We start from the raw sequence: 8,988 nt of genomic DNA on the forward strand, positions 1-8,988 counted from the left end.
GAGAAGTCTGCCATAATTCTGATAGGCCTGCCTTTATATGTTACTTGCCTTTTTCCCTTACTGCTTTTAAAATTCTTTCCTTGTTTAGTACATTTGATGTTTTGATTATTATGTAACAGGAGGAATTTCTTTTCTGGTCCAGTCTATTTGGAATTCTGTAGGCTTATTGTATGTTCATGGGCATCTCTTTCTTTAGGTTAGGGAAGTTTTCTTCTATAATTTTGTTAAAGATATTTACTGGCCCATTACCTTGGGAGTCTTCACTCTCTTCTATACCTATTATCCTTAGGTTTGGTCTTCTCAGTGCGTTCTGAATTTCCTGGATGTTTTGGGTTAGGAGCTTTTTGATATTTGCATTTTCTTTGACTGTTGTGTCAATGTTTTCTAAGGTGTCTTCTGCCCCTGAGATTCTGTCTTCTATCTCTCTATCTCTTGTATTCTGTTGGTGATGCTTGCATCTATGGCTCCTGATTTCCTTCCTAGGTTTTGTATCTCCAGGGTTGTCTCTCTTTCTGATTTCTTTATTGTTTGTATTTTCATTTTTAGATTCTGGATGGTTTTGCTCATTTCCCTCACCTGTTTGATTGTGTTTTCCTGTAGTTCTTTAAGGGATTTTTGTGTTTCCTCTTTAAGAGCTTTCAGCTCTTTACCTGTGTTCTCCTGTATTTCTTTGAGGGTGCTATTTATGTCCTTCTTAAGGTCCTGTATCATCATCATGATAAGTGATTTTATATCTGAATCTTGTGTTTCCAGTGTGATGGTGTGTCCAGGACTTGCTATTGTAGGAGAATTGGGTTCTGATGATGGCAAGTGACCTTGCTTTGTGTTGTTTATTTTCTTACATTTGCCCCCAGCCATCTGGTAAACTCTAGTGCTACCTGCCCTTGCTAAATCTGATTGGAGCCTTTCCTTCCTATGATCCTGGTTGTGTCAGAACTCCTCAGAGTCAAGCTGTCTCTGTGATCCTGTGATTCTGGGATCCTGGATCCTGGGCTTGTTAGATCACCTGGGAGTGTGGCTTTCTCTGTGTGTTGTGGGACTGGCTGCAGAGCTTGTGCCCAAGGTCTGCTCAGAACACTAACCCAGACAGGCCGGAAGGAACCCAAGTCACTGGGCTGGCGGAGTTCTTGTGTGCCTGATCAAGCTGGTCCCAGTTACTCCCAGTGTTGGGACAGATGTTTGTTCCTGCTTACCTCTGGTCCTGGGTGTGTCAGCACACCTTTGATCCTGGGTGTGTCAGAGTGCCTGGGAGTGGAGTTTTCTCTGGGTGTTGTGGGACTGGCTGAGGAGCTTGAGCCCAAGGTCTGCTCTGGACCCCAGCCCAGACAGACCAGAAGAAACCCAAGTCACTGGGCTGGCGGAGTTCCTGTGTGCCTGGTCCCGCTGGTCCCAGTAACTCCCAGTGTTGGGACAGATGTTTGTTCCTGCTCACCTCTGATCCTGGGTGTGTCAGAGAGCCTGGGAGTGGAGCTTCCTCTGGGTGTTGTGGGACTTGCTCCGGAGCTTGCGCTCAAGGCCTGCTCTGGACCCCATCCCAGACAGACCGGAAGGAACCCAAGTCACTGGGCTGGCGGAGTTCCTGTGGTCCTAATCTGGAGGCTTCTGACCTGGATCTTGGCATGAAGATCTTGACACTGGCTACTTTTTTTTTTAAAAGAACCTTCTTTACCTCCCCAAATTGAACAAATACCCATAGTTAAACCAGAAATTGACATTCATGATTTGAGTAAGTAGTTGAACACCTGGTAATTGAATGAATTGGAGAAAGGGGTGGTAAAGAAGGAGTACCGTGTCCCATTCAGGAAAGAAATGCTTACACTGTTGTCTTCTACTTAAGTCACAACTTTCCTTCCCCTACTACAGCCTAGTACAGAAGATGGACATATAGACAGCTAACAAGTCACAAACCTGAGTCTTTTTCCTAATATCCTGGCTCATTCTGCACAACCTCACAGAATGCGTTCAGGGGAAAAACCTTCAACATAGCTTCAAGAAGTTTTACTTGTGCTAGAAATTCCCAAGCCCTGGTTACCTGGTGACTTATCAGAAATTATATGTTGTATATACCACATATAATTGCTATCAGAATATCTTTTTTTTTTTTTTTGAGACAGTTCTGCAACTTTATTTGACTTTCAGTAGGTTAGTTCTCATCCACATTGACCGTCTGTAGCTATTTTGAATGTGGTAACAGGCACGTAAGTTACCAATGTGTAGAGCTTGTTTGATGAATCCTCATCCTCATTACATTTTTCTGGACAGACTCAGATCAAATATGGAATATTCCTTATTCCCTTAGCCCAGACAGGTTTATTGACCCTGGTGTCAATGCACACATCTGGTGTCCCCATTCCTTCATGGCAAACTTCTGAATTTCTTTGAGTGCCCAAGGAACATACTTCTTGAAGCCATTCCATGGATGTGCCTGTGAATGTTGATGGTGTATTCTCGGGACGCCACCTCGTTGATAGAAGAATGGCCCTTCTTCTTGCCACCTTTCTTTGCATGAGCCAGCTGTCAGAATATCTTAAAATAACAATTCATGTTCTAAAAACTACTTACCATCTTGTGTTTACCAGATACTGGACTGTGAAAAGATTGAAAGAACAGTGCTCAAGACTAAGATAAACTACAGTATGCCATCTGCATTATAAATACTGATCAAGGTCGTTATCCTAACAACCATTTAAAGGAAAAGCTAATATTATCATTTGATGAGAAAACTGAGAGAGAATAGTCAAGGAAGTTGTATAGGAAGTAGGAAGTAAAAGACGTTACAGTATAATGAGATTGCTCCAAAGCCAATGTTGTTAGCTCTGCTCTCAATAGCATGCTTCTCTGTGTGAATCATTAATCACTGAATAAATTATGGTCAGGACCATGGCTGTATTCAGGAAGTGTGCTGGATAAAGTAACCTTTCATATTCCCAGACCTACCTACATACAAATATAAAATTGTCATCTTCTAATTTCTCTATTTCTCTCTGCCTCTGTCTGTCTCTATCCCTCTGTTCTCTGACTCTGCCTCTCTCTGTGTCTCAGTCTATATCTCTGTCTATCTGTCTCTCTTTGTTTCTCTCTATCTGCCTCTCTATCTCTCTACCTTATCTCTCTGTCTCTCTGTCTGTCTCTGTCTCTGTCTCTCTTTCTCTCTCTCTGTCTCTCTCTTTCTCTTTCTGAGTCTCTTTTTATCTCTCCTTCTCTCTCTCTCTCTCTCTCTCTCTCTCTCTCTCTCTCTCTCTCTCTCTCTCTCTCTCTCTCTCACAACTTTAAAATATCCTTCCAGCCCAACCAGCTACCCTGGAGACTTGAAAGCTGATGACCCAGCCAAGAGATCTTATCAAGTGATTTTTTTTTTTAATGAAGATTTCTTTGCTCAATACCAAGCATAAAGAGTGAGTCTAAAATGGGCTTGGGAAGTCAGAAATCCTGAGGCACTTAAATTTCTCAGCCAATTCATTCTTTGTCCATGCAGAAGGTCACACTGAATGAAAGCTCATTCATTGACAGACATTATCTTTCAGTGGCTCGAGGTTTCTTGCAGATTTATACTTTCCTCCTCTCTCTAAACCTGTTTTTTTTTTCAGTTACAATATGCAAAGGTGATATACATATATTTCAGTGATGGTTAGTTTTAATTATCAACCTGACACAAGCAAGAATCACGAAAAGAAGGCCTCAATGAAGGATTGTCTCCATCAGGTTGGCCTGTGAGCATGCCTTTGAAGTATTGTCTTAACTAGCTTAATTGATGTGGGAGAAGACCTAGACCATTTGGGGACCACCATCCCTAGGCAACAAGTCCTAAACTATGCAAAACATAGAGAAGGCAAGAAAGGAGACAACTGTGCACTCCTTTCTCTCTGTTCTTAAATGTCGATGTGTTGGAGTCTGTTTGAAGTTCATGGTTTAAACTCACCACAATGATGGACTATAGGGATTATAAACTGAAATATTCCCTTTCCTCCATTAAGTTGATTTTTATTGGTACTTTATGACAGCAACAGAATATAGTCCTCTTTATATAAATTTTAACAAGAGAGGTAGCAAGGTAGCTGAATGGGGAAAAGCACTTGCTGCTGAGTCTGACTACCTGGGATTGATCTTAGGAGACACATGGGGCAAAGAAGAAAATGACTCAAGCAAGTTGTCCTCTGACCTCTACAAATGTTACATAGCAAACAGCTTGTACATGTACATATACAGACACACAAATAAATAAGTAAATAAATAAATAATAAATTGTTTTTAATCATTAAGGTTGTTCTGATTAAATATTTAGTGGGTTATTTCAATTTACACTTGTTCAACTTAGTGACTTCTCTGTGCCACAAACTCATTGCTGTTGCACTGTCCCCATAATGGATGATTGAAATAGTCTGAGATAGCCTGGGATGTTTACAAATCTACTACAGGTGGCATGGATATACTAGTGTATAGTCAAGTTCAGGATCTTTGGCAATTATTTATCTCACCATAAAACAATTATCCAACTCTAGATAAAGCGTAATCTAGCCCTTTGCGCCCAAGCCAGACTTGTATTCATAGCCCTTCAAAGAGAAAGGCAGATGAGGTAACCCAATAAAATATTACTGAATTAGCTACTGTTTGGTGTGAAATATAAAATTCAACTTTTCTGGGTGCTGAGAGTCAGTATGAATAGTTGTAGAACAAGGTAGGAGGATGGATTTGCCCCTCCAGCTTTTTGTCTTGCTTATCAGCACAGTCAAAAGGAAGCTCACATAGTAGGAATGAAGAATACAAAATTGTCCTCCATGGTGGCTTGATTACTACTACTGACCAGTCATCCTATGACAAGCCAGCCTGGGAGGATATGAAGTGGTTGGTCCATTTTAATGAATGTAGCACCAGCAAGAAAGTTTGTCTAATCTAATCTAACCAGAGAATGTCAGTGCTAGTATATAGTTGGTATGCAACTGTGATTATATGTGTAGTTATTAGAATTATAGCATCCAAGAACTGTGTATCTTTAAGATTTCTTGTCCCAGACTTAGGTCAGTGATAGTCATAAGTGGATAGTTAGTAATTCTATTTTCTCTCTTCTATTCACTCTCTATGGATAAGAGGGTGTTTTAATTGAGAGACGTTTAAGAGATCTGACTTTTATCTGTTATCTGTATATGCAAAGAAAGACCATCTTTGTTCTTGTATTAGCATGTAAGAATACCTGGACTACCAAGTATAAGAAGTTCTATGCCAACTGCAATCCTAAATCTCCAACTTTACTCTAGCTTTGACCATATGACCTTCCCCTGAGGCTGATCAAACACTTATCAATTATAGTCAGTATGATTTGAATTGCTATTTGTTCCCTAGGCGGAATTCTGTGGGAGAAGTGAAAATTGGTTGGTGTAATTTTTCAAACAGTTGGATCAATGACCATAGTAGAATTGAAATCTCACCCTTCAACTATGCTACAAATATTTGGCAGCATTTACAAAGCTAATGAGAGCTGAGTTAGATGTCTATGACTTACTAAGAACCAGGCAGAGGTCTCATCTTTAATGAAATTTTAAAAAGAAACTATAAGTATGTGGCCAAAATCCTAATTTTGGTTGTTCTTTTAAAAGAAATGCAGATTTCCGTATATTTATATTTGGTGGTAGCATCAAAAATCCAACTTTTGAACTGAATGAAGAAAGTCAGTCTCAACAACAGCTATACTTAAAGAATATTCTAGAAAATACAAAGACTTCAATGTGTAACTTTCTAAAATATAAGCTTCACAAAAAGTAAGAACGTGTCCCTCCTATCTATCACTGTATTCCTAAAAGTCTTGGTAAGAATTTTGATCATTAACTTAGATTATTGAATCTGAATAAATATCCAAATTGAGAACAAAGGAAGAAGGAAAATATGCCAGCAATGGAAGTAAATGCCCAGAAAAAACATATCCAGATCAGGATCTCCTAGAATTTTGAATTCCAGATTCCCAAAGACCAAATTTCAATAAATTTCTTCCAATGACTCCCCTGGGAAGGTGCTATAGTCTGTACTAGTACCTCCCAGTACTAAAGTTAGTACCCTTGTAAACATACTATAGTTCAGGCTCTGACTCACATCTTTATAGATTATCTAAAAAAGAAAAAGAAAATAGAAGGAAAATTTATCATTTAAACTCACATTAGCAGAAATTGTTAAAGTGCTGGAATGAAGGCGGTTGATTAATTTATGACAAATAACTATTACAGAAACTACAATAGTCACTTCTCATGGCCAGTCTGTTCTACTTTAGCAATTTAGCAATTTACAGTTACAAATAACTGTCATGGTGATCAGAACATTTATGTCCCCATCATGAGACTGTTTCTCTAGGCACAAGAAATCATAATTTAGAGAATCTGGTAGACTTGCAATAGGATTTTTAAAAACTACGGGAGAAATGATTAATGTAACACTGTGAAGAACACCAGGCTCATCCTCTCTCATGGGACACTTATGACAATGGGAACAAAATGGGCAATATACTTTACCACCTTACCAATAGATTCATAGAAAGAACCAAAATAATCAAAGGCCATTAACTACATATTATCTCCTGGATAGCATTTCCAATTTTATTTCCAGTTTCTATTCAAATAAGTCATGATCACACCTTGTCCAGCTGATAGTTGGGACTATACATTCACCAACCTTGTAAAAGCATAAAAATAACCCTTGGCTAATTTGTAAAGATATTACCATTGAAGAAATGAACAGCATTCATTTTCTGTATTCACTTTCTCTTTTAAATTTTGCATTATATATACTTGTTTTACATGGCACTGAGTTATATAAGGACATTTCCACACAAGTACATAGTGTATATGGGGCATGTTATTCCCACACTCCCTACCCTCAACTTTCTCACCCCTTCCTCTTTCTATTAGTTCCCTTTGTTCCTCTAGTGGTTCTCAGCCTTCCTAATGCCGTAACCCATTAATACAGTTCCTCATGCTATGGTAACCCCCCAAACATAAGATTATTTTGTTGTTACTTCATAACTGTACTTTGGTACTCTTATGAATCATAATGCAAATATCTGATATTCAGGATATCTAGTATACAACCCCCAAAAGGACCATGACCCACAGGTTGAGAACCACTGCTCTAGAGTCTAGACAATGGCACAGAAATCATTTCTCATAACCAACCTGTCCTGTCTCATACTGTTTACTACATTATTTCAAAGGAATCATGGCAATTTTCTTTTTAGAGCCTACTATGGACTCAGTACTTAGATAATCTCATTTATCTATCACACACGAATTTGAGACTAGTTTTGTTTATTTCTCTGCTTAGTTGTAAATAGAGTCTTAAAAGAAAGTAAATGATCCAGCCCAGTGAAGATAGTAATAGAGGATAAAATGAAGATTCTACCTACTTATGTCATTTAAAGTACATTTAAGACAGTCATTGGGAGTTCATTCCCAATACCATCAACTTTTGAGGAACAATTACTCATATTTAGGCTGGGAATGGTTGTACACACCTTTAATGCTAGCATTTGGGAAAGGTGAGTTTGGGTGAGTTTGAGCCTAGCTTGATCTACACTAGTGAGTTTCAGAACATAAGTACATTTCAGAGCTACATAGTAAGCTCTAAGAACAGAAGAAAGAAAGAAAGAAAGAAAGAAAGAAAGAGAGAGAGAGAGAGAGAGAGAGAAAGAAAGAAAGAAAGAAAGAAAGAAAGAAAGAAAGAAAGAAAGAAAGAAAGAAAGAAAGATAGTAAAGAAGGGAGAAAGTAAAAGAAACTTACTCATATTTTACCAGCTTGATAAAAATCCTAAGAAGCTGGGGCTGGGTGGATCAGACAGTACGAGCCACATGGTTTCTCAAAAAAAAATGGCATCATGTGAGGCAGGGTAAGCCAAAGATTAAGAAAAGGGTAGGGTTGAGTTGAGAAATATTTCCTTTCCTCAAATGCTAGAGCACAAATGGCAGACAGACATATGGCACATAAGCCACACCCTCCTCAACATACATAACAATGATTTTTGCAATAAGCCCAGATATGACTCCACTACCTTTCAAGACAGACCAGTGTGCAGACCAGTCAAATTTAACAGCAAGAGAGACTATATTCACCATACCTATATTGAAAGTTGAATCTATAAGTCATTGATCTCTCTCATAGAAAAAAATGATAAATGAAGTGAAGTTACTGCCTGATGAGATTCATAAGAACCCAGTTTAAGTACTGTCTTTCTATGTCTGTACCTCTTTTCTTTCCTTCTTCCCTCTCTCTTTTCTTTCTCTTTATATGCATGTGATAGAGAGACAGACAGGTAGAAGATAGATAGATAGATAGATAGATAGATAGATAGATAGATAGATAGATAGATAGATGAGAGAGAGAGAGAGATCCAAAATATAGGTACTGGTAAAATCATTATCCAGTAATCTTCACAAACAGCAACAAAGAATGTCTTTTCAGATCCACTGCTTCTATAGATGATGACCTATTCCTGCTAAAAACCAACAAACATACACAGGTATTAGCAAGTAAGATCTGTAAGTAAGATATTTAAGAAATAGTCCATATTTGACTTGACCTCTAGACCCATGGTTCCTGAGAATTAAGTGAAGGAAGTATTCTTGCTCAATCATGTTTCTACCATACCATCAATCCCACAAAGAAACAGAGGAACTGAGCCAGCTCATTCTACCCTCACATGCCTCAATTCTGAACCCAGAGAAGGAGAAGTTGGGCTTTAGCCTCATTTAGTGCTTCCATGTGATGCTGGAAGCAACCCCACAGAGGCATGACTACCTGGTCATTTGTTCAACATGCAACAAAAATTAATGGATGTGCATGTATCCATTCGCACACTTGGAAATCTAGCAGCTTATTTAGCAGGTTTTTCTTAAGGGCTAGTGGTTTTCCAGGCATCCTGCTGGCAACTCCAGACACAGAGAGTAAGAAAAACAGTTCCTACCCTCAGGGAGGTCAGTGGCCAGTTGAAAAGACAGTGGTTAAAACACTGAT

At 38.7% G+C, this 8,988-nt stretch overlaps 1 pseudogene; it reads right to left on the reverse strand.

The window, feature by feature from the left end:
* Window positions 1–2,143: 2,143 nt before the first annotated feature.
* The window catches only part of LOC116081590, a 69,778-nt pseudogene continuing 62,933 nt past the window's right edge, over window positions 2,144–8,988 (reverse strand).

The sequence above is a fragment of the Mastomys coucha genome, unplaced genomic scaffold, assembly GCF_008632895.1.
Source record: "Mastomys coucha isolate ucsf_1 unplaced genomic scaffold, UCSF_Mcou_1 pScaffold7, whole genome shotgun sequence".
NCBI classification, from domain to species: domain Eukaryota; kingdom Metazoa; phylum Chordata; class Mammalia; order Rodentia; family Muridae; genus Mastomys; species Mastomys coucha.